We start from the raw sequence: 25,102 nt of genomic DNA, 5'->3' as shown, positions 1-25,102 counted from the left end.
ATCTCGAGGCATGTCTATGGTCCTCCGATTTTCAACAGGAACATTTGAGGCCCAATGCTAAATGTTTCCTGCTCAATTATCCAAACACCGTTGTATGGGTAATGTCATGAAATTTCTCTCCCCTTACCTAAAGGTTTTTTTTCTGGTTTCTATCATGTCATGGATATCATGCTCTGCTCGTCCTTGGGAAAGATATACCCGTGGAATATGTGTTTAAACACATTTCCCTTCCCATTGTTCTGTTTAAACCTGATAATCGCATTTTCCTTTCCATTGTCTTGTTAAGCTTTCTTGTAATCTGACTTGACTGAGCAGTGATAATTCCCTGCTTAGTAAGCACCTCGTTGTACAATTCTGTCAGCAAAACCCTGTATGATTGTTGATGACATTTCGGTAGCAACCGATGGACGAGAACTTTGCCTATTGGTCCGCCTCGTTTCAACGAGCAAGAAAATGGTTCTCTTCGTCCCTCGCCCTTGGTACCAACGTTGTTGCCGACATAGCTGACATGGTACTCCCTGACATGCCTTGCTATCATGACCGTGCAAGATGTCACTACTCCTATTAAAAAGAAAAGAAAAGAACCACATGGTGGGCCCATAACCCACAGTTCCACAGGATCGAAACCTGACACTCCTGTACACCACCTGTTCCCAAGGTTGTTCCTCGCGCTTGACTTCGTATGTAATTCACGGACCACCTGTCTAGTGACCTATTCTGGTATGTGGCGCAATACCTATTCTCGTTGCCCTGAAACCCTTTCACCTTCTGATTAGGCATCAAACGATTGCCTATCCGTTTGAAACTTCTCATGGTACCTTCTTACTTTGCTCCCGATATCTTCTTAAGTTTCAATTCGAGAGTTACTTTTCGCCACCTTCCCTGATGTTATCGACCAGATAGTCAACCTTGTCGAGGTCCGTTTTCTCCCGAAATACCCCCTTATTCTGTCGTAAGTACGATGGAGATCCTGAAGAAAGGATGCCGACTTCATCTTGATGACCTGAAGCAGAAAAATGAAGACATCAATATAATGGATCGACCACTTCGAGAAGAGAAACTAAGACCGAGAACACTTGCTAGTATTTCGTAACCAGAACCCCCCCTTTCGCCTCCTAAATCTCGGGACGAGATTTCTTGTAGTGGAGGAGAATTGTAACGCCCGGATAGTTAAGCTACAATAACTCCAGACTAATGGTGCCAGGTCATCAAGATTAACTAAGCCAAATTGCCACTTGATAAAATCAAAGCCAAATTCAAAATTTAAAATAAAGTCAAAATAATATTTCTTCAAACTGATAAGTAAAAATGTTCGATGGGTGGCAAATATTCACTAAGTAATGAATATGTTGGAACCAACCACATTTGGTTTCCCAAATTGCCCCTGGAATTCATTTAGTGGAATAACAAGATTAAATAAAAGCATTTTTATTCAACTATAAATTTGAACGTTTCCAATTGGCCTCGAACTTTTTGTGCGACCTTATAATGTTGACTAGGAATTATGTGCAAAGTTTCATAGTGAACAAAAGGCATATGGCAGCTGAAATAAATAGAAAACAGTAGCAAAAAAAGAAGAAAAAAAGGGGGGAAGAGCAAACCCCCTCCCCCATTGGGCTTCGGCCTCGCTGGCCTCTGGGCCACCAGGCCGGCCCACCCCACTCCCCATAACCCCCCGTCGACCGAAACCCTAAATTCCCACACCCCCACTCGCTCGATCCCCACGTCGCCCGCTCCTCCTCGATCTGAATCGGGATCGCCCCGATCCCGCCCCGCCCGCGACCTCGACGACGGCGCCCGTCGCCGGTGCCGCCCTGCTGCCGTCGCCTCGCCTCCCTCCGCAAGCCTCCCCCTTTCCCCTCCTCCGCGCCCCCGATTGGATCGGGGGGATCGAACCGCCGCCGCCACACGGAACGCCACTGCCGCGGCCTTCCTCGCCGGACCACCTCAACGGCCTGCCTCCTCGTCGCCCGATCGTCGCCGTCGACCACCCCGAGCCCCGCTGCCCGGACCCTACGCCCACCATGAGCATGAGCCTCCCCCTCTCCTTCCCTCTCCCGCATGCCGCGCCCAGGTGCGCCCCCATGCTAGCGCCGATCCACCGCACGATGGCCGCGCCCGGCTACGCCCCACACTGCCTCCGCCTCACCCCCATGGCCGCTGTGCCCTGCCTCGCGCGACCCGCTGCTGCGCCGTTCGCCTTGCCCCGCTCCTACACCCCCTGCACCGGCGACGCCGCCATGTCCGCGGCCAGCTCCGACCGCCCCACTCTCCTCCTCTCGCGCGAGGCCTTGCCGCGCTGAACGCCCGTCACCGCCCTCCCGTGGCGCCGCCCTCCGTTCCCTTGGCCGGCGTCGTGGGCGCCGGCGGCCACGCCGGCGGCCTCGCCACGCCCGTGGCTGGTCTCCCTGCCTGTCGATCTGGGCGCTCGCCCAGTCGGGCGCCGACGCCCAGCGCCCGCACCCGCGGCAACCGCACGCCCGTTAGCCCCCAGGGCCCTATGACAAAGGGGGCCCGCCCCCAGAACGTTAAAAAAAGTATATAAAAATAAATAAAACAATAATTAAAATAAAAATAAATTTAATTAATTAATTAACTAAATTAATTAAGTTAATTAACCTTAATTAATTAATCTAATTAACCTGTTAGCTTAATTAAACAGTAATTAGTTTAAATAAACCCTAATTAACCTAACAGAGTATGACAGGTGGGTCCCACTGGACCCACGCGTCAGTTTGACCCAGTCAACCCCTGTTGACTACTGATGTCAGCATGACATCATGCTGATGTCATAAATCCATTTTCGAATTAATTAAATAATTAATTAAATTTCAGAAATTAATAAAATCTTTAGAAAATCATATCTTTTAATCCGTAACTCGGATTAAATTATTTTCAACATGAAAGTTGCTCAGAACGATGAGATGAATCCGGATACGCAGCCCGTTCGACTGCCACGCGTCCCTAGCATAGTGAACCTGCAACATTTCACCTCCGGTTCACCTGTCCAGAAACACAGAACACCGGGGATACTTTCCCGGATGTTTCCCCCCTTCACCGGTATCACCTCATACCGCGTTAGAACACGTCTAGCTCTGCTTGTTGTCCTGTTATGCACTTGCTTGCTATGTATTTACTGTTTCTTCCCCCTCTTCTCTCCGGTAGACCCAGTGACGATGCTGATGCCCCTGTGGTCGACTACGTCACCGACGACCCCTCCTTCTTGTCTGAGCAACCAGGCAAGCCCCCCCTTTGATCACCAGATATCGCCTACTCTTCTCTATACTGCTTGCATTAGAGTAGTGTAGCATGTTACTGCTTTCCGTTATTCCTATCCTGATGCATAGCCTGTCCTTGCTACTACTGTCGTTACCATTACCTGCTATCCTACTGCTTAGTATAGGATACTAGTGTTCCATTAGTGGCCCTACACTCTTGTCCGTCTGCCATGCTATACTACTGGGCCGTGATCACTTCGGGAGGTGATCACCGGCATATACTATATACTTGCACTGTTACATTACCGGTGATACTGTTTGGAGATGGGGGCTGAAGGGGCAGGTGGCTCCATCCCGGTAGAGGTGGGCCTGGGTTCCCGACGGCCCCCGACTGTTACTTTGTGGCGGAGCGACAGGGGCAGGTTGAGACCACCTAGGAGAGAGGTGGGCCTGGCCCTGGTCGGCGTTCGCAGATACTTAACACGTTTAATGAGATCTTGGTATTTGATCTGAGTCTGGCTACTGGCCTATACGCACTAACCATCTACACGGGGACAATTATGGGCACTCGACGTCGTGGTATCAGCCAAAGCCTTCGTGACGTCAGCGACTGAGCGGCGCGCGCCGGATTGGACTGGAACGCCTACTAGGCTAGGTCTGCTTCCGGTCGCGTTCGCAACGTGCAGGTGTGCAAAGGGCGATGGGCCCAGACCCCTGCGCCATAGGATTTAGACCGGCGTGCTGACCTCTCTGTTGTGCCTAGGTAGGGCTGCGACGTGTTGATCTTCTGAGGCCGGGCATGACCCAGGAAAGTGTGTCCGGCCAAATGGGATCGAGCGTGTTGGGTTATGTGGTGCACCCCTGTAGGGAAGTTAATCTATTCGAATAGCCGTGATCTTCGGTAACAGGACGACTTGGAGTTGTACCTTGACCTTATGACAACTAGAACCGGATACTTAATAAAACACACCCTACCAAGTGCCAAATACAACCGGTGGTCGCTCTCTCACAGGGCGACGAGGGGAGGATCATCGGTTAGGATTATGCTATGCGATGATACTTGGAGGACTTCAGTCTACTCTCTTCTACATGCTGCAAGACGGAGGCTGCCAGAAGCGTAGTCTTCGACAGGATTAGCTATCCCCCTCTTATTCTGGCATTCTGCAGTTCAGTCCACTGATATGGCCCTTTACACATATACCCATGCATATGTAGTGTAGCTCCTTGCTTGCGAGTACTTTGGATGAGTACTCACGGTTGCTTTCTCCCTCTTTTCCCCTATCCCTTCTACCTGGTTGTCGCAACCAGATGTTGGAGCCCAGGAGCCAGACGCCACCTTCGATGACGACTCCTACTACACCGGAGGTGCCTACTACTACGTGTTGCCCGCTGACGACGACCAGGAGTAGTTTAGGAGGATCCCAGGCAGGAGGCCTGCGCCTCTTTTGATCTGTATCCTAGTTTGTGCTAGCCTTCTTAAGGCAAACTTGTTTAACTTATGTCTGTACTCAGATATTTTTGCTTCCGCTGACTCGTCTATGATCGAGCTCTTGTATTCGAGCCCTCGAGGCCCCTGGCTTGTAATATGATGCTTGTATGACTTATTTATGTTTTTGAGTTGTGTTGTGATATCTTCCCGTGAGTCCCTGATCTTGATCGTACACATTTGCGTGAATGATTAGTGTACGGTCAAATCAGGGGCGTCACAGCTAGAAACTTGTATTTACAAGAAAGTGAGTGGGAGCACTACAATATTTCTGATAAGTATATGTGGATGACATATTGTTGATCTGAAATAATGTAGAATTTCTGGAAAGCATAAACGGTTGTTTGAAGAGTGATTTTCAAAGGAAGACCTGGATAAAGTTGCTTACATATTGGGCATCAAGATCTATAGAAATAGATCAAGACGCCTGATGATACTTTCAAAGAACGCACACCTTGACATGTTTTTGAAGGAGTTCAAAATAGACCAGTCAAAGAAGGGGTTCTTACCTGAGTTGTAAGGTGTGAAGTTGAGTAAGACTCAAAGCTTGACCACGGCATAAGAAAGAGAAAGGACGAAGGTCATCCCCTATGCTTTTGTCATAGGCTATATACGGTATGCCATGCTGAGGTACCGCACCTGATGTGTGCCTTGCCACATGTCTGGCAGGAGGGTACAAAGGTGATCTAGGAGTAGATCACCAGATAGCGGTCAAAATTATCCTTAGAGGAATAAGGAAATGTTTCTCGGTTATGGAGGTGATAAAGAGTTCGACGTAAAGAGTTATGTTGATGCAAGCTTAACACCTATCCGGATAGCTCTGAGTAGAGATACCGGATACATACAATGGAGCAACAATTTGGAATAGCTCCAAGTGGAACGTGGCAGCAGCATCTACGATATAAAGTTTTGCGAAATACATAGGGATCTGAATATGGCAAGACCCGTTGACCACAACCTCTCTCACAAGCATAACATGATCAAACCCAGAACTCTTTGAGTGTTTATCACATAGTGATGTGAACTAGATCATTGAGTCTAGTAGACTCTTGGATGTTGGTCACATGGCGATGTGACTTGTGAGTGTTAATCACATGGCGATGTGAACTAGATTATTGACTCTAGTGCAAGTGGGAGACTGTTGGAAATATGCCCTATAGGAAATTATAAATTGGTTATTATTATATTTCCTTATTCATGATAATCGTTTATTATCCATGCTAGAATTGTATTGAAAGGAAACTCAGATACATGTGTGGATACATAGACAACACCATGTCCCTAGTAAGCCTCTAGTTGACTAGCTCGTTGATTAATAGATGGTTACGTTTCCTGACCATGGACATTGGATGTCGTTGATAACGGGATCACATCGTTAGGAGAATGATGTGATGGACAAGACCCAATCCTAAGCCTAGCACAAAGATCGTGTAGTTCGTATGCTAAAGCTTTTCTAATGTCAAGTATCATTTCCTTAGACCATGAGATTGTGCAACTCCCGGATACCGTAGGAATGCTTTGGGTGTACCAAACGTCACAACGTAACTTGGTGGCTATAAAGGTTCACTACAGGTATCTCCGAAAGTGTCTGTTGGGTTAGCACGAATCGAGACTGGGATTTGTCACTCCGTGTAAACGGAGAGGTATCTCTGGGCCCACTCGGTAGGACATCATCATAATGTGCACAATGTGACCAAGGAGCTGATCACGGGATGATGTGTTACAGAACGAGTAAAGAGACTTGCCGGTAATGAGATTGAACAAGGTATCGGGATACCGACGATCGAATCTCGGGCAAGTATCGTACCGCTAGACAAAGGGAATTGTATACGGGATTGATTGAATCCTTGAAATCATGGTTCATCCGATGAGATCATCGTCGAACATGTGGGAGCCAACATGGGTATCCAGATCCCGCCATTGGTTATTGGCCGGAGAGTTGCCTCGGTCATGTCTGCATGGTTCCCGAACCCGTAGGGTCTACACACTTAAGGTTCGATGACGCTAGGGTTATAGGGAATAGATATACGTGGTTACCGAATGTTGTTCGGAGTCCCGTATGAGATCCCGGACGTCACGAGGAGTTCCAGAATGGTCCGGAGGTAAAGATTTATATATGGGAAGTCCTGTTTTGGTCACCGAAAAAGTTTCGGGTGCTATCGGTAACGTACCGGGACCACCGGGAGGGTCCCGGGGGTCCACCAGGTGGGGCTACCTGCCACAAAAGGCTGCGTGGGCCAAGTGTGAGAGGGTACCAGCCCCAGGTGGGCTGGTGCGCCCCCCACCAGGGCCCAAGGCAAAGAGAGAAGGGAAAAGGGGGAAACCCTAGGCTCAGATGGGCCTAAGGCCCACCTAGTGGTGCGCCCCCCTCTCTCCCCCCTTGGCCGCCCCCCTAGATGGGATCTAGGGCTGGCCGCCACCCCTAGGGGTGGAAACCTAGGTGGGGGCGCAGCCCCTCCCCTCCCCCTATATATACTTGAGGTATGGGGCTGCCCAACACGTGTGATTTGCTCTCCCTGTTGGCGCAGCCCTACCTCTCTCCCTCCTCGTCTCTTGCGGTGCTTGGCGAAGCCCTGCTAGAGTACCACGCTCCTCCACCACCACCACTCCGCCGTGCTGCTGCTGGATGGAGTCTTCCCCAACCTCTCCTTCTCCCCTTGCTGGATCAAGGCGTAGGAGACGTCACCGGGCTGTACGTGTGTTGAACACGGAGGTGCCGTCCGTTCGGCACTAGGATCATCGGTGATTTGGATCACGACGAGTACGACTCCATCAACCCCATTCACTTGAACGCTTCCGCTTAGCGATCTACAAGGGTATGTAGATGCACTCTCCTTCCCCTCGTTGCTAGATTACTCCATAGATTGATCTTGGTGATGCGTAGAAAATTTTGAATTTCTGCTACGTTCCCCAACAAGGACATCAAAGGTATAAGAAGTTTCCTTGGTCACGCCGGATTTTACAGGAGGTTCATTAAGGACTTCTCAAAAATTTCCCGGTCTCTGACTAATTTATTGCAAAAAGATATACCATTTGTCTTTGATGATGATTGTGTAGAAGCATTTGAAATACTTAAGAAAGCATTAGTCTCTGCACCTGTTGTTCAGCCACCTGATTGGAATTTACCCTTTGAAATTATGTGTGATGCTAGTGATTATGCTGTAGGTGCTGCTCTAGGGCAAAGAGTTGATAAGAAATTAAATGTTATTCATTATGCTAGTAAGACTCTAGACAATGCTCAAAGAAATTATGCTACTACTGAAAAAGATCTTTTAGCAGTTGTATTTGCTTGTGATAAGTTCAGACCTTATATTGTTGATTCTAAAGTAACTATTCACACTGATCATGCTGCTATTAAATACCTTATGGAAAAGAAAGATGCTAAACCTAGACTTATTAGATGGGTTCTCTTGCTACAAGAATTTGATTTGCATATTATTGATAGAAAGGGAGCTGAGAACCCCGTTGCAGACAACTTGTCTAGGTTAGAGAATGTTCTTGATGACCCACTACCTATCAATGGTAGCTTTCCTGATGAACAATTAAATGTTATAAGTACTTCTCGTAGTACTCCATGGTATGCTGATTATGCTAATTATATTGTTGCTAAGTTTATACCACCTAGCTTCACATACCAGCAAAAGAAAAAGTTTTTCTATGATTTAAGACATTACTTTTGGGATGAACCACATATTTATAAAGGAGTAGATGGTGTTATTAGACATTGTGTACCTGAGCATGAACAGGAACAGATCCTACGCAAGTGTCATTCCGAGGCTTATGGAGGACACCACGCTGGAGATAGAACTGCACATAAGGTATTGCAATCTGGTTTTTATTGGCCTACTCTCTTCAAGGATGCCCGTAAGTTTGTCTTGTCTTGTGATGAATGTCAAAGAATTGGTAATATTAGTAGACGTCAAGAAATGCCTATGAATTATTCTCTTGTTATTGAACCATTTGATGTTTGGGGCTTTGATTATATGGGACCTTTTCCTGCTTCTAATGGATACACACAATTTTAGTTGTTGTTGATTACGTTACTAAGTGGTAGAAGCTATTCCAACTAGTAGTGCTGATCATAACACTTCTATTAAAATTCTTAAAGAAGTTATTTTTCCGAGGTTTGGAGTCCCTAGATATTTAATGACTGATGGTGGTTCACACTTTATTCATGGTGCTTTCCGTAAAATGCTTGCTGAGTATGATGTTAATCATAGAATTGCATCTCCTTATCACCCTCAGTCTAGTGGTCAAGTAGAGTTGAGCAATAAAGAGCTCAAATTAATTTTGCAAAAGACTGTTAATAGGTCTAGAAAGAATTGGTCCAAAAAACTTGATGATGCATTATGGGCTTATAGAACTGCATACAAAAATCCTATGGGTATGTCTCCGTATAAAATGGTTTATGGAAAAGCATGTCACTTACCTCTCAAACTAGAACATAAGGCGTATTGGGCTATTAAAGAGCTCAACTATGATTTTAAACTTGCCGGTGAGAAGAGGTTATTTGATATTAGCTCACTTGATGAATGGAGAACCCAAGCTTATGAAAATGCCAAGTTGTTTAAAGAAAAAGTTAAAAGATGGCATGACAAAAGGATACAAAAGCGTGAGTTTAATGTAGGTGATTATGTATTGCTATACAACTCTCGTTTAAGATTTTTTTGCAGGAAAACTTCTCTCTAAATGGGAAGGCCCCTATGTTATCGAAGAGGTCTATCGTTCCGGTGCCATAAAAATCAACAACTTTGAGGGCACAAATCCGAAGGTGGTAAACGGTCAAAGAATCAAACATTATATCTCAGGTAATCCCATAAATGTTGAAACCAATATTATTGAAACCGTAACCCCGGAGGAATACATAAGGGACACTTTCCGGAACGTTTTAGACTCAAAAAAGGAATAGGTATGTGGTACGGTAAGCAAACCGACTCCAAAACAATTTTTAAGGCAATATTTCTCTGTTTTGGAATATTTAGAAAAATAGAAAAATAAGTAGCAGCCCGGGAAGGACACGAGGGTCCCACGAGGGTGGTGGGCGCGCCCTACCCCTCTGGGCGCGCCCCTACCTCGTGAGCACCTTGTGTGCCTTCCGGACTCTGTTTTCTTGCACGATACGTATTTTGGTCGGTAAAAATTCATTATATATTCTTCCGAAGGTTTTGAATCCCGTATCACGCAAATCTCCTCTGTTTTTGTTTTCGAGCTGTTGCTGCTGCAGATTAGAGCAAGATGTCTTCTCAAGAGTCAATCAGGGAGAGCCGGGTATCTAATCCGGAACCGGAACCAAGGGCAAACAGCGACGCTGACCACTTTGGACCAGCAACGGAGGAAGAGATGGAGGCTGACTTGATGAGAGTAGATGCCATGGAGGATCAAGAAGTCACCTCTCGCCTCCGAGCTGGGTTCACGATGGGGGAACTACAGAGCTCAGCTATTCCAAATTCGGTTATCCCTTCTAATGTTAGATTTCTTTCTTATGAAAATATGAAGAGGAGTGTCACTTGTTCTCCCGCAGCTATGCAACACCCTTGGGTGCAAGGAGCTTTAGCTGTCACAGGAAAGCTTCGTAAGGAAATAATGGACCTCAAGCAGCAAGTCAATAAGCTCGAGGAGGAGAACCGCATCCTAAGGGGAATAATTGCCAAGAATATTACACCAACAACAAAGAAGGAGATATGATCACATGGGTATGGGCACTCCCCTTGGCAACTGCCAAGCTTGGGGGAGGTGCCCGGGTATCGTATCACCATCACAACTCCTATCTTTACCGTTTTTTTCTTAGTTCGATCCTATTAATAGTATCTTGATCTAGTAGAATAAAGTTTATGGCATGATCTAGTTTTGAGTTTTGCTTTATGATCTCTCTTTGTAATCGAGTCCGTGAGCTATATATAATAAAGATTAGTGTTGAGTCAAGGGCTTGATTATTTTGCCATGATCTTGGGTGAATAAAAGAAAAGATAAAAAGAATAAAAAGAAACAAAAAGTTCATATTGATCTTATTGAGAGTAATGACTTCACATAAAAAGAGTATGATGATTAAAAGTTGTTGGGAGTTGGCAGACATAGCTTTGGTCATTGTTGCAATTAATAGGAAGTAATAAGGAAAGAGAGGTTTTCACATATAGATATATTATCATTGACATCTTTTATGATTGGGAGCACTCATTAAAATATGACATGCTAAAGTATTGATGTTGGACAAGGAAGACAACGTAATGAGTTATGTCTTTCTTATATCTGAGATAAAGTATGTTGTCATGGATCCTCTAACTTGTTGAGCTTGCCTTTCCCCCTCATGCTAGCCAAATTCTCAGCACCAAGTAGAAATACTACTTGTGCTTCCAAATACCCTTAAACCAGTTTTGCCATGAGAGTCCACCATATCTACCTATGGATTGAGTAAGATCCTTCAAGTAAGTTGTCATCGGTGCAAAGCAATAAAAATTGCTCTAAATATGTATGATTGATTGGTGTGGGAGAAATAAGCTTTATACGATATTGTGATGTGGAAGTAATAAAAGTGACAGACTGCATAATAAAGGTTCATATCACAAGGGGCAATATAAAGTGACGTTCTTTCGCATTGAGATTTTGTGCATCCAACCATAAAAGCGCATGGCAACCTCTGCTTTCCTCTGCGAAGGGCCTATCTTTTATTATTATCTTCTACCTTATGCAAGAGTCATGGTGATCTTCACCTTTTCCTTTTCATTTTATCCTTTGGCAAGCTCAGCATGTTGGAAACAACATGATATATATATCTAATTGGATGTAGGGGAGCATGAACCATTATTGTTGACATTACCCTTGAGGTAAAAGGTTGTCGGGCAAAACCATAAGCCCCTATCTTTCTCTATGTCCGATTAAAACTCCGTAACTACAAGTATTGCATGAGTGTTAGCAATTATGGAGGACTAAATGATAGTTGAGTATGTGGACTTGCTTTTTAGCTCTGACATAGACTCTTTCCGATGTTATGATAAATTGCAATTGCTTCAATGACTGAGATTATAGTATGTCGGAGCCCAATAAGGTTTATGATTTATACTTTTGCATTGTGAATAGATCATCACTTGAACATAAGTAATCATATGACAAAATCTATATATGTTGTTGTTATGAGATTAATCATGATGCCTTCATGTCCGTATTTTATTTTTATCGACGCCTCTACCTCTAAACATGAGGACATATCTATTGTTATCGGCTTTTCGCTTGAGGACAAGCGAGGTCTAAGCTTGGGGGAGTTGATACGTCCATTTTGCATCATGCTTTTATATCGATATTTATTGCATTATGGACTGTTATTTCACTTTATGTCACAATACTTATGGCTATTCTTTCTTATTTTACAAGGTTTACATAAGGAGGGAGAATGCCGGCAGCTGGAATTATGGACTGGAGAAGGAGCAAATATTAGAGACCTATTCTGCGCAACTCCAAAAGTCCTGAAACTCCACGGAACATCTTAAAATAAATAAAGAAAAATCCTCGCCAAAGATGAAGGCCAGGGGGCCCACACCCTTCTCACGAGGGTGGGGGGGCGCCCCCCCCCTAGGGCGCGCCCCCCTATCTCGTGGGCCCCCTGGTGGCTCTCCGACGTCCATCTTCTGCTATATGAAGTCTTTCGATGAGAAAAAAATCAAAAGGAACTTTTTGGGACGAGACTCTGCCGCCACAAGGCGGAACCAATCTAGAGCTCCGGCAGAGCTGTTCTGCTGGGGATACTTCCCTCCGGGAGGGGGAAATCATCACCATCGTCATCAGCAACGCTCCTCTCATCAGGAGAGGGCAATCTCCATCAACATCTTCACCAGCACCATCTCATCTCCAAACCCTAGTTCATCTCTTGTATCCAATTCTTGTCTCAAAGTTCGGGATTGGTGCTAGTAGGTTGCTAGTAGTGTTGATTACTTCTTGTAGTTGATGCTAGTTGGTTTATTTGGTGGAAGATCATATGTTCAGATCCTATATGCATATTATTACCCCTCTGATTATGAACATGAATATGCTTTGTGAGTAATTACGTTTGTTCCTGAGGACAAGGGAGAAGTCTTGCTATTAGTAGTCATGTGAATTTGGTATTCGTTTGATATTTTGATAAGATGTATGTTGTCTAGCCTCTAGTGGTGTTATGTGAACATCGACTACATAACACTTCACCATTATTTGGGCCTAGAGGAAGGCACTGGGAAGTAATAAGTAGATGATGGGTTGCTAGAGTGACAGAAGCTTAAACCCTAGTTTATGCGTTGCTTCGTAAGGGGCTGATTTGGATCCATATGTTTCATGCTATGGTTAGGTTTACCTTAATAATTTTGTTGTAGTTGCGGATGCTTACAATAGAGGTTAATCATAAGTGGGATGCTTGTTCAAGTAAGAACAGCATCCAAGCACCGGTCCACCCACATATCAAATTATCAAAGTATCGAACGTGAATCATATGAACGTGATGAAAACTAGCTTGACGATATTCCCATGTGTCCTCGGGAGCGCTTTTCCTATTATAAGAGTTTGTTCCGGCTTGTCCTTTGCTGCAAAAAGGATTGGGCCACCTTGCTGCACTTTATTTACTTTTGTTACTTGTGCTCGTTACAATTTATCTTATCACAAAACTATCTGTTACCACTTATTTCAGTACTTGCAGAGAATACCTTGCTGAAAACCGCTTATCATTTCCTTCTGCTCCTTGTTGGGTTCGACACTCTTACTTATCGAAAGGACTACGATAGATCCCCTATACTTATGGGTCATCAATCTCCTAGATAGATCTTGCGTGAGCGTAGGATTTTTTTTTGAAATTGCATGCTACGTTCCCCAACAAATCCTTGGAGTTGTAGTCGTACTTGATGAAGTAGAACTTGATGTAGCCTTGGGAACCCCCTTGAATAAAGCCTTCAGAGCTTCTTCAAGTGCATCAATCTCCTCTTGAAGCTTGTCCTTGCCTTTTTGCTTGTGGTCTTGTGATGGAAGATCATCTTGAGCTTGTGTTCCTTTGAAGGAAGTAGGATCATACTTCTCTTGTTGAGGAACAAACTTCGTCTTGGGGTATTGATCTTCTTCCCACTCAACTCCATTGGCATTGAACTTTCGTTCAAAACCAACACCTTGATTCTTCCGGTGCCTTTCTTGCTTGCGTACAATTTCCTCAAATTGCTTACTTCCGGCAAGGCTCTTGTAAACACCTTTCCCTATAATTCCCTTCAATAAGCTATTTTCTTGCTCAAGTGTAACTTGGCTAAGAGAATCATTAGTGGAATCAACAGAACTACTAGAAGCAACAATATTTGATTTAGCATGATTATTGTTACTACTAGAAGAAGAATCTTTCTTACTCTTGTTGCTAGATTTTACTTGTGGCATGTAAGTAGACAAGAGTAAACGCTTGAGTAAGAAGAACTTTTCTTATGACGATCATCATTGATTGCTTTTAAGAACATGTGCTCTTGCTCTAGGTTGAGCTTTTCAAAGCGTAGCTTCTCATGAGTCTTTAAAAGTTCTCGATGGTCTTCTAAGGTAGTTTCATGAGCTAACTTAAGAGTGTTTGGTTCTTTAGTTAGACGCTCAATCACCTTCTTATCATCGTCATTCATTTTATCTTGATTAGCATGATTAATAGCAAGTTCATCATAGTTTTAATCACTAGAGTTGTCAACAAGTAAATCATCATCACCTAGCAAATCATCTTCATCACTATTGAAATCAACATACTCGGGGTGTGATACCTTTGGGCCTTTAGCCATGAAGCATGTTCCAAATCCTTCATTTGGTGAGTCAAATATGTCATAGCAGTTGGTCGACACAAGTGCTAGACCGGCAACACCTTCATCTTGAGTATATTCGGAGTCGGAGTGATAACTTCGCTCGGAGTGGTGGTCGGAGTCAGAGCCGGATACCCATTCACCAACATGAGCTTGATGTCTTCATTTTGTGTAGCTCCATGATGACTTGTCCTTCCTCTCCGAATCCTTGCTTCTATGAGAGGTTCTTCGTCCATAACGATCATCTCTACTCCTTCTCTCACTTGGAGGTGATTCTTCTCTTCTACTTCTCCTTTTAGGTGAGTCTTCTCTTCTTTTGTAGGGAGTCGTACACTCATTGGAGTAGTGTCTGGGTCTTCCACAATTGTAGCAATTACGCTCACGACTAGAAGATCTTTCGTCATTGTAGGACCTTGACTTGGAACTTCTTTCTTTGCTTCTACTCTTGTAGAACTTGTTGAAGTTCTTCACCATTAGGCTCAATTCCTCATTCAATACTTGTTTCTCACTAGATGATGTAGGAGCATCACATGAGGCTTTGTAAGCACCACTAGACTTTTTATGAAGCTCTTCTTTATCCTTGAGTGATATCTCATGAGCAACAATTCTACCAATGACTTCTGTTGGCTTGAGATCTTTGTAATTGGGCATCATTTGGATTAATGTGCCCACGGTGTCATATTTTCCATCCAAGGCTCTTAGGATCTTCTTGATGATGAATATGTCGGCCATCTCTTCACTTCCTAAGCTGGCAATCTCATTTGTGATGAGAGCAAGCCTAGAGTACATTTCAGTGACACCTTCACCATCCTTCAGTTTGAACTTGTGAAGTTGACTTTGAAGCACATCCAATTTGGATTCCTTGACGGAGTCGGTACCCTCGCGCATATCAATCGAAGTATCCCAAATTTCCTTTGCATTCTCAAGATGGCTAATTTTGTTGAATTCTTCGGGGCACAATCCGTTGAAGAGGATATCGCAAGCTATAGCATTGTATTGCAACATCTTCAATTCTTCTGCGGTAGCTTCACAATTTGGTTCTCTCCCATCAAAGAATTCACCTTGCAAGCCAATACACACAATAGCCCAAACGGCGGGGTTATGTCCAAGAATGTGCATTTTCATCTTATGCTTCCAACTAGCAAAATTAGTACCATCAAAGTAAGGACCTCTACTATGGTAATTTCCCTCGCTAGACGCCATACTCTCGTAGGTTGTGAAACCAAGGCCATGATCACCAAAGCTATGGAAATCAAGGCAAATGGAGACCAAAGCTCTGATACCACTTGACCAAATAAAAATCTAGCCTTTTCCCAATTTTAAGTCTTGGCAGATTTTAGAATATCACAAGTCAAGAAATCAACCTACACATGCAATTCTAAGAGTATAGCAGGGGAATGTAAATCATTGCATATGAAGGTAAAGGGGAGGAGTTTAGAGGGAGCAAACGCAATGTAGACACATACATTTTTGGCGTGGTTCCGATAGGTGGTGCTATCGTACATCCATGTTGATGGAGACTTCAACCCACGAAGGGTAACGGTTGCGCGAGTCCATGGAGGGCTCCACCCACGAAGGGCCCACGAAGAAGCAACCTTGTCTATCCCACCATGGCCATCGCCCACGAAGGACTTGCCTCACTTCGGTAGATCTTCACGAAGTAGGCGATCTCCTTGCCCTTACAAACTCCTTGGTTCAACTCCACAATCTTGACGAAGGCTCTCAAGTGACACCTAACCAATCTAGGAGACACCACTCTCCAAAAGGTAATACATGGTGTGTTGTTGATGAACTCCTTGCTCTTGTGCTTCAAATGATAGTCTCCCCAACACTCAACTCTCTCACACAGATTTGGATATGGTGGAAAGATGATTTGAGTGGAAAGCATCTTGGGAGGGCTAGAGATCAAGATTCTTGTGGTTGGATTAGATTGTCTTGGTCTCAACACATGAGTACGTGGTTCTCTCTCAGAAAATGAGTGGTGGAAGTGTAGGCATGTTCTAATTGCTCTCTCCACAAACGATATATAGCCTCCACACAAAATCTAACTGTTACACAGAATTTACCAAACTCGGTGGGACCGAATAGTGAAACTCGGTCAGACCGATTCAGTTCAAAATGTGAACGTTAGGCTTTTTGGTGGGATCGACATGATCAACTCGGTGGGACCGATTGTGTTAGGGTTAGGGCATAACATAATGTTGGTGAGACCGATCACATGAACTCGGTGAGAAGATTTCAGTAATAGGCAACCAAAGAGTTGGTCAGGCAAACTCGGTGGGACTGATCGCTCATTTTGATGAGACCGAAAGGTTACAAAAAGGAAACAAAGAGTTTGCATTGCGAACTTGGTGGGACCGATCGCTCATCTCGGTTAGACCGAAACGGTACGAAGGGAAACTGAGATTTTGCAATCCCATCTCGGTGAGACTGAGATCCCTATCGGTGAGACCAAACTGATTAGGGTTTTGGGCTATGGCTATGTCAAGCGAACTCGGTGGCGCCGGATAGACCAAATCAGTGGGGCCGAGTTTGACTTTTGGTTTGGGACATATGTGGATATGAGAAAGTGGTTGAGGGCTTTTGGAGCATATCACTAGGCATTTTGAGCAAGCAAGCCATTAAGCAACACCTCATCCCCTTTTAATAGTATTGGCTTTCCTATGGACTCAATGTGATCTTGGATCACTAAAATGAAAATGTAGAGTCTTGAGCTTTTGCCAATATGTGTCCTTAGCATTTTGAGGGGTCCACATCTCTAGTCCATGCCATGCCAATCATTGAACTTTCTGAAAATATTATCTTGAATTGATATTAGTTCAATGAGCTATATGTTTTTCATAATTACCAAAACCACCCATGGATTAGTTGCACTTTCACATCCCCTCTTTCGTATTCACCTATCAGTAACTTTACATGAGGCTATATTTTTATTCACCACATGAGATATGTGTTTTGCTTGGAGCATCTTGTATGATTTGAGTCTTTGCTTTTTAGTTTGCCACAATCATCCTTGCTGTACACACCTTTTGAGAGAGACACACATGAATCGTAATTTATTAGAATACTCTATGTGCTTCACTTATATCTTTTGAGCTGGGCAATTTTGCTCTAGTGCTTCACTTATATCTTTTAGAGCACTGCGGTGGTTTTATTTTATAGAAATTCATGAACTCTCGTACTTCACTTATACTATTTTGAGAGTATTTAAAAACAGCATGGTAATTTGCTTTGGTTATAAAATTAGTCCTAATATGATAGGCATCCAAGAGGGATATAATAAAAACTTTTATATAAAGTGCATTGAATACTATGAGAAGTTTGATTCCTTATGATTGTTTTCAGATATGAAGATGGTGATATTAAAGTCATGCTAGTGAGTAGTTGTGAATTTGATAAATACTTGTGTTAAAGTTTGTGAGTCTCGTAGCATGCACGTATGGTGAACCGTTATGTGATGAAGTCGGAGCATGATTTAGTTATTGATTGTCTTCCTTATGAGTGGCGGTCGGGGATGAGCAATGGTCTTTTCCTACCAATCTATCCCCCTAGGAGCATGCGCGTAGTACTTTGTTTTGATGACTAATAGATTTTTTGCAATAAGTATGTGAGTTCTTTATGACTAATGTTGAGTCCATGGATTATACGCACTCTCATCTTTCCGCCATTGCCATCCTCTCTAGTACCCCGCAACTTTCGTCGGTACCATAAACACACCATATATCTTCCTCAAAACAGCCACCATACCTACCTATTATGGAATTTCCATAGCCATTAATTCCGAGATATATTGCCATGCAACTTTCCGCCGTTCCATTTATATGATACGCATCATCATTGTCATATTGATTTGCATGATCATGTAGTTGGCATCGTATTTGTGGCAAAGCCACCGTTCATAATTCTTTCATACATGTCACTCTTGATTCATTGCACATCTCGGTACACCGCCGGAGGCATTCACATAGAGTCATATTTTGTTCTAAGTATTGAGTTGTAAGTAAAGAAAAGTGTCATGACCTTCATTATTAGAGCATTGTCCCATGTGAGGAAAGGATGATGGAGACTATGATTCCCCCACAAGTCGGGATGAGACTCCGGACGAAAAATAAATAAATAAAAGAGGCCAAAAAATGAGAGAAGGCCCAAATAAAAAAATGAGAGAATAGAGAGAAGGGGCAATGTTGCTATCCTTTTACCACACTTGTGCTTCAAAGTAGCATCATGATCTTCATGATGGAGAGTCTCCTATGATATCACTTTCATATACTAGTGGGAATTTTCATTATAGAACTTGGCTTGTATATTCAATGATGGGCTTCCTCAAATTGCCCTAGGTCTTCATGAGAAAGCAAGTTGGATGCACACCCACTTAGTTTATCTTTGAGCTTTCATAAACTTATAGCTCTAGTGCATCCGTTGCATGGCAATCCCTACTCACTCACATTGATATCTATTAATGGGCATCTCCATAGCCCGTTGATATGCCTAGTTGATGACCCACAAGTGTAGGGGATCTATCGTAGCCTTTTCGATAAGTAAGAGTGTTGAACCCAACGAGGAGCAGAAGGAAATGATAAGCAGTTTTCAGCAAGGTATTCTCTGCAAGCACTAAAATTATCGGTAACAGATAGTTTTGTGATAAGGTAATTTGTAACGGGTAACAAGTAATAAATGTAAATAAGGTGCAGCAAGATAGCCCAATCCTTTTTGTAGCAAAGGAAAAGCCTGGACAAACTCTTATATAAAGGAAAGCGCTCCCAAGGACACATGGGAATTATTGTCAAGCTAGTTTTCATCTCGCTCATATGATTCGCATTCGGTACTTTGGTAATTTGATATGTGGGTGGACCGGTGCTTGGGTACTGTCCTTCATTGGACAAACATCCCACTTATGATTAACCCCCATTGCAAGCATCTGCAACTACAACAGAAGTATTAAGGTAAACCTAACCATAGCATGAAACATATGGATCCGAATCAGCCCCTTAAGAAGCAACGCATAAACTAGGGTTTAAACTTCTGTCACTCTAGCAACCCATCATCTACTTATTACTTCCCAATGCCTTCTTCTAGGACCAAACAATGGTGAAGTGTCATGTAGTCGACGTTCACATGACACCACTAGAGGAAAGACAACATACATCTCATCAAAATATCGAATGAATACCAAATTCACATGACTACTTATAGCAAGACTTCTCCCATGTCCTCAGGAACAAACATAACTACTCACAAATCATATTCATGTTCATAATCAGAGGGGTATTAATATGCATAAAGGATCTGAACATATGATCTTCCACCAAGTAAACCAACTAGCATCAACTACAAAGAGTAATCAACACTACTAGCAACCCACAGGTACCAATCTGATGCTTTGGGACAAAGATTGGATACAAGAGATGAACTAGGGTTTGAGATGAGATGGTGCTGGTGAAGATGTTGATGGAGATTGACCCCCTCCCAATGAGAGGATCGTTGGTGATGACGATGGTGATGATTCCCCCTCCCGGAGGGAAGTTTCCCCGGCAGAACAGCTCCGCCGGAGCCCTAGATTGGTTCCGCCTCATGGCGGCGGAGTTTCTTCCCGAAAGCTTGCTTATGATTTTTTTCCTCGACGAAAGACTCCATATTGCCAAAGATGGGCATCAGAGGGCTGCCAGGGGGCCCACGAGGTAGGGAGCGTGCCCAGGGCGTAGGGTGCGCCCCCCACCCTAGTGGACGGTGGGTGGCCCCCCTTTGGTACTTCTTTCGCCCAATATTTTTTATATATTCTAAAACATGCTCCCGTGAAGTTTCGGGACTTTTGGAGCTGTGCAAAATAGGTCTCTAATATTTGCTCCTTTTCCAGCCCAGAATTCCAGCTGTCGGCATTCCCCCTCTTCATGTAAACCTTGTAAAATAAGAGAGAATAGGTATAAGTATTGTACATAATGTGTAATAACAGCCCATAATGCAATAAATATCGATATAAAAGCATGATGCAAAATGGACGTATCAACTCCCCCAAGCTTAGACCTCGCTTGTCCTCAAGCGAAAACCGAAATGGAAAAATATGTCCACATGTTTAGAGATAGAGATGTCGATAAAAATAAAATACGGACATGAGGGCATCATGATCATTCTTAGAACAACAACATATATATATATATATTCATATGATCTCTTATGCTAAATTAATAATTCAATCACAATTTCAAGTATGAATCAGAAACTTCATTGAGAACCAACAAACTATAATCTCAGTCATTGAGGCAGTTGCAATTTATCATAACATCAGAAAGAGTCAATAAGAGCTTTTCAGCAAGTCCACATACTCAACTATCATCTAGTATTTCACAATTGCTAACACTCACACGATATTTATGGTTATGAAGTTTTAATCGGACACAGAGAAAGGTAGGGGCTTATAGTTTTGCCTCCCAACCTTTTACCTCAAGGGTAATGTCAACAATAATAGTTCATGAAAACTCACATCCAATCAGCTATATATATAAAGATCTTTCCAACACATTGTGCTTGCCAAAGGATAAAATGTAAAAAGGAAAGGTGAAGATCACCATGACTCTTATATGAAGTATGGGACAAGAATAAAAGATAGGCCCTTCACAGAGGGAAGCAGAGGTTGTCATGTGCTTTTATGGTTGGACGCACGAAGTCTTAATGCAAAAGAACATGACTTTATATTGCCACTTGTGATATGGACCTTTATTATGCAGTCCGTCGCTTTCATTTCTTCCACATCACAAGATCGTATAAAGCTTATTTTCTCCGCACTAATAAATTATAAATATTTAAGGAGCAATTTTTATTGCTTGCAACGGTGAAAACTTACTTGAAGGATCTTACTCAATCCATAGGTAGATCTGGTGGACTCTCATGGCAAAACTGGGTTTAAGGATATTTGCAAGCACAAGTAGTATCTCTACTTGGTGCAAAGAAATTGGCTAGCATGTGAGGGGAAGGCAATCTCAACATGTTGGATGATCCATGATAATATAATTTATCTCAGATGTAAGAAAACATAACCTACCGATGGCCTCTTGGAACCCCCACTAGTAGAAAAAGGGCCTTCAGTCCCGGTTCATAAGGGCCTTTAGTCCCGGTTCTGGAACCGGGACTAAAGGGTCGGTACTAATGCCTATCCCTTTAGTCCCGGTTCAATCCAGAACCGGGACTAAAGGGCGCGGCCACGTGGAGCTCCACCTTTAGTCCCGGTTAGTAACACCAACCGGGACTAAAGGAAATTTTATGATTTTTTTTTTGAAAAAAAAAATTTGAAATTTTTTTTGAATTTTTTTTTATTTTCAAATTTCTGAATTATTTTAACCTCTAGTCTGTAATCACCACCCCTCATCACTTCTCAATTTATCCTCTAATCACCCCTCATCATTCCAAATCATCTAACTTCCTCAACGGTCACCCATCCTCCCACTCCCCCAGCCTGAGCACGCTTAACTTTCGGGTTCTATTCTCCCTCGCTCCAAGTCTGCACTTGTTGTTTTCCTGACAATACTAAGATGTCAATCCTATTAACCTTCAGGAATTTTGCTTGAGCATGAAGTGACACATTTCATAGTTTTATTTTGAAACTATTGTTTTAAAAAACAATAATTATTTAGTAACACTAATATTTCTTGAATAATTAGTTTGACCATTGTTTGACCACAGTTTGACCAGATTTGACCAAAATTGAAATAACAGAAATAATTATTTAGTAACACTAATATTCTAGAATAATTAGTTTGACCATTGTTTGACCACAGTTTGCCCACTGTTTGAATTTTTTTTGATTTTTTTCACTCTAGATCTTAAAAGCCCCGTAACTTTTTTCTATTAGGTTTTTGAGGATTTTGAAAATGTTTAACGGGGTTCCCCCTGTTAAATTCGGATGTAACTTTTTGAGTAGATGATTTTTCATATAAAAAACTTTTTCATCCAAGTTAGTATGCAAAAGTTATGCCCATTTTTACAAATTTACAAATTTCAGAGAGATTTTGCAAATAAAGTCAAAATTCACATTTGCAAATTTTCCCAACAACTAGACCACATATCACATGGGAAACTTATTTTCTTTTATTTTTTTGACATTTCCATCATTTTCTTTTATTTTTTTAAACTGAAAAGGCGATCCACAGGGTGGGGGTTAGAGTTTGAAAATGGGACCTTTAGTACCGGTTCGTGGCACGAACCGGGACTAAAGGTCTCAACCCCATTAGTCCCGGTTCGTGCCTCAAACCGGGACTAAAGGTCTAATCTTTAGTCCCGGTTTGAGGCACGAACCGGGACCAATGGTTGTGGGCCAGGAGCGAGGCCCATTGGTCCCGGTTCATGCCACCAACCGGGACCAAAAGGTCCAGATGAACCGGGACCAATGGCCCATGTGGCCCGGCCGGCCCCCTGGGCTCACGAACTGGGACCAATGCCCCCATTGGTCCCGGTTCTGGACTGAACCGGGACTAATGGGCTGACCCGGCCTGGACCAAAGCCTTGTTTTCTACTAGTGCCCTTCTGGCACTTCAATGCATTCTGAAGCCTTTACGAAACCCGAATACCTGCATCCCATATATTAATCTTTACCTCCGGACCATTCCGGAGCTCCTCTTCATGTCCGTTATCTCATCCAAGATTCCAAACAACATTCAGTCACCAACTCACATAACTCATATAATGTTATATCGCCAACGAACGTTAAGCGTGCGGACCCTACGGGTTCGAGACTGATGTAGACATGACTGAGACACCTCTCTGGTCAATAACCAATAGCGGGATCTGGATGCCCATATTGGTTCCTACATATTCTACGAAGATCTTTATCGGTCGAACCTTTATGACAACATACGTAGTTCCCTTCATCTGTCGGTATGTTACTTACTCGAGATTCGATCGTCGGTATCTCCATACCTATTTCAATCTCGTCACTGGCAAGTCTCTTTACTCATTCCGTAATACATCATCTAGTAACTAACTCCTTAGTCACTTTTCTTGCAAACTTCTTGTGATGTTGTATTACCGAGAGGGCCCAGAGTTACATCTTCGATATACGGAGTGACAAATCCCAATCTCGGTCCACGCCAACTCAACAGACACCTTCGGAGATACCTGTAGAGCATCTTTATGATCACTCAGTTATGTTGTGACATTTGATAGCGCATAAGGTATTCCTCCGGTATCCGGGAGTTGCATGATCTCATGGTCGAAGGAACATGTATTTGACATTAAGAAAGCAGTTGCAATAAACTGAACGATCATATGCTAAGCTAACGGATGGGTCTTGTCCATCACACCATTCTCCTAATGATGTGATCCCGTTATCAACTGACAACTCATGTCCATGGTTAGGAAACCTTAACCATCTTTGATCAACGAGCTAGTCTAGTAGAGGCTCACTAGGGACACGGTATTTGTTTATGTATCCACACATGTATTTAAGTTTCTGGTCGATACAATTCTAGCATGAATAATAAACCTTTATCGTGAATAAGGAAATATAATAATAACAACTTTATTATTGCCTCTAGGGTATATTTCCATCAGGTGGTGGACGGCTTCATGGCCGAGGCTAAGGGCCTACTCTTCACCGACGTGCGCATCACGCTGGCCGGCATCGGCGGGGTGCTCATGGGCTGTGATAGCGCCCTCAGGAGGCTCGTCGGCAAGCTGCATGGCAGGAAAGACACGTCGGTCGCCGAGAAGGTGCAGTCTGGTGCATTAACAGGGGAGAAGATGGAGTGAGCCAGACCAGATACTCAGATTGGCTAGTAGTACGTGGCTTGTTGCAGCTTTGCCCAGAGAATTGCTGAAGGAATTAACTTCAATAATTATGATATCAGCACCAGATTGATCGATGTATGTGTTCGTGTCATGCTGTTGCAGGATTTGCATACAGTGAAAGCTTGGTATATAAATTACTTATTTCAGATGTACTATGACATATGCATTATTTCAGTATGGTAAATCCCCTTTTGTGTCTTAGTTCTGTTGAAAGTTATCATATACAATGCCTTTTCAATCAAAGATAGTTCTCACGATCTTATGTTATCAAATTTTTGTGCAATCTAGATTATCTACTTCTGACAAGCTCGAAAGGATAAATTCATCTATTTTTTCGCAGTTTCCTCTTTTATATTTACCTTTCAGAAATTAACCAACAATTAAAGATGAAAGTACTATAGCATTGTCTGGTCAAAATAAAAATATCTTCTACATGTTGTACTTATGTTTCATGATTTAAACTGACTGTCCTGATAACAGGTGATGTGAAATCGTTTTAGAAAATTGGCATCCAATATGGGTTGGGATTTTTCTAATATTGGATTGACATGCCATGCAAGACTTGATTTTTGGGGCATCTAATGTTATCTTCTCTTCTTTGTGTGTATGCTCATCACGGGTTGTTTAAGCTAACTTATATGGTAACCTTTCTTAGATAGATCATTTGACCTTTGCCTATCATACGTTTTATTTCAGCAGAAATATTCCATATGTTTTATTTCTTTCCATCATTGCATGGGAAATGTTTCAAATGCTCACCCGGAGCTATTTATGAAGTTTATCTGTTAAGAAATAAGGTCGGTTATTTATCGTATTTTATGTTAAGGAATATGATTTTTTGTCACCAGCCT

General features: G+C 43.0%; 1 pseudogene; it reads left to right on the top strand.

Annotated features, from left to right (window-relative positions):
* LOC125554795 (AAA-ATPase At3g50940-like) overlaps positions 1–24,212 on the top strand; it is an 85,431-nt pseudogene extending 61,219 nt beyond the window's left edge.
* Positions 24,213–25,102: the final 890 nt, after the last annotated feature.

Source organism: Triticum urartu, chromosome 4A, assembly GCF_056163025.1.
Source record: "Triticum urartu cultivar PI428250 chromosome 4A, HENAU_Tu73, whole genome shotgun sequence".
In the NCBI taxonomy this organism is placed as follows: domain Eukaryota; kingdom Viridiplantae; phylum Streptophyta; class Magnoliopsida; order Poales; family Poaceae; genus Triticum; species Triticum urartu.
Note: the sequence above shows the minus strand (reverse complement) of the source record. Positions and strands in the feature narration are given on the sequence as shown.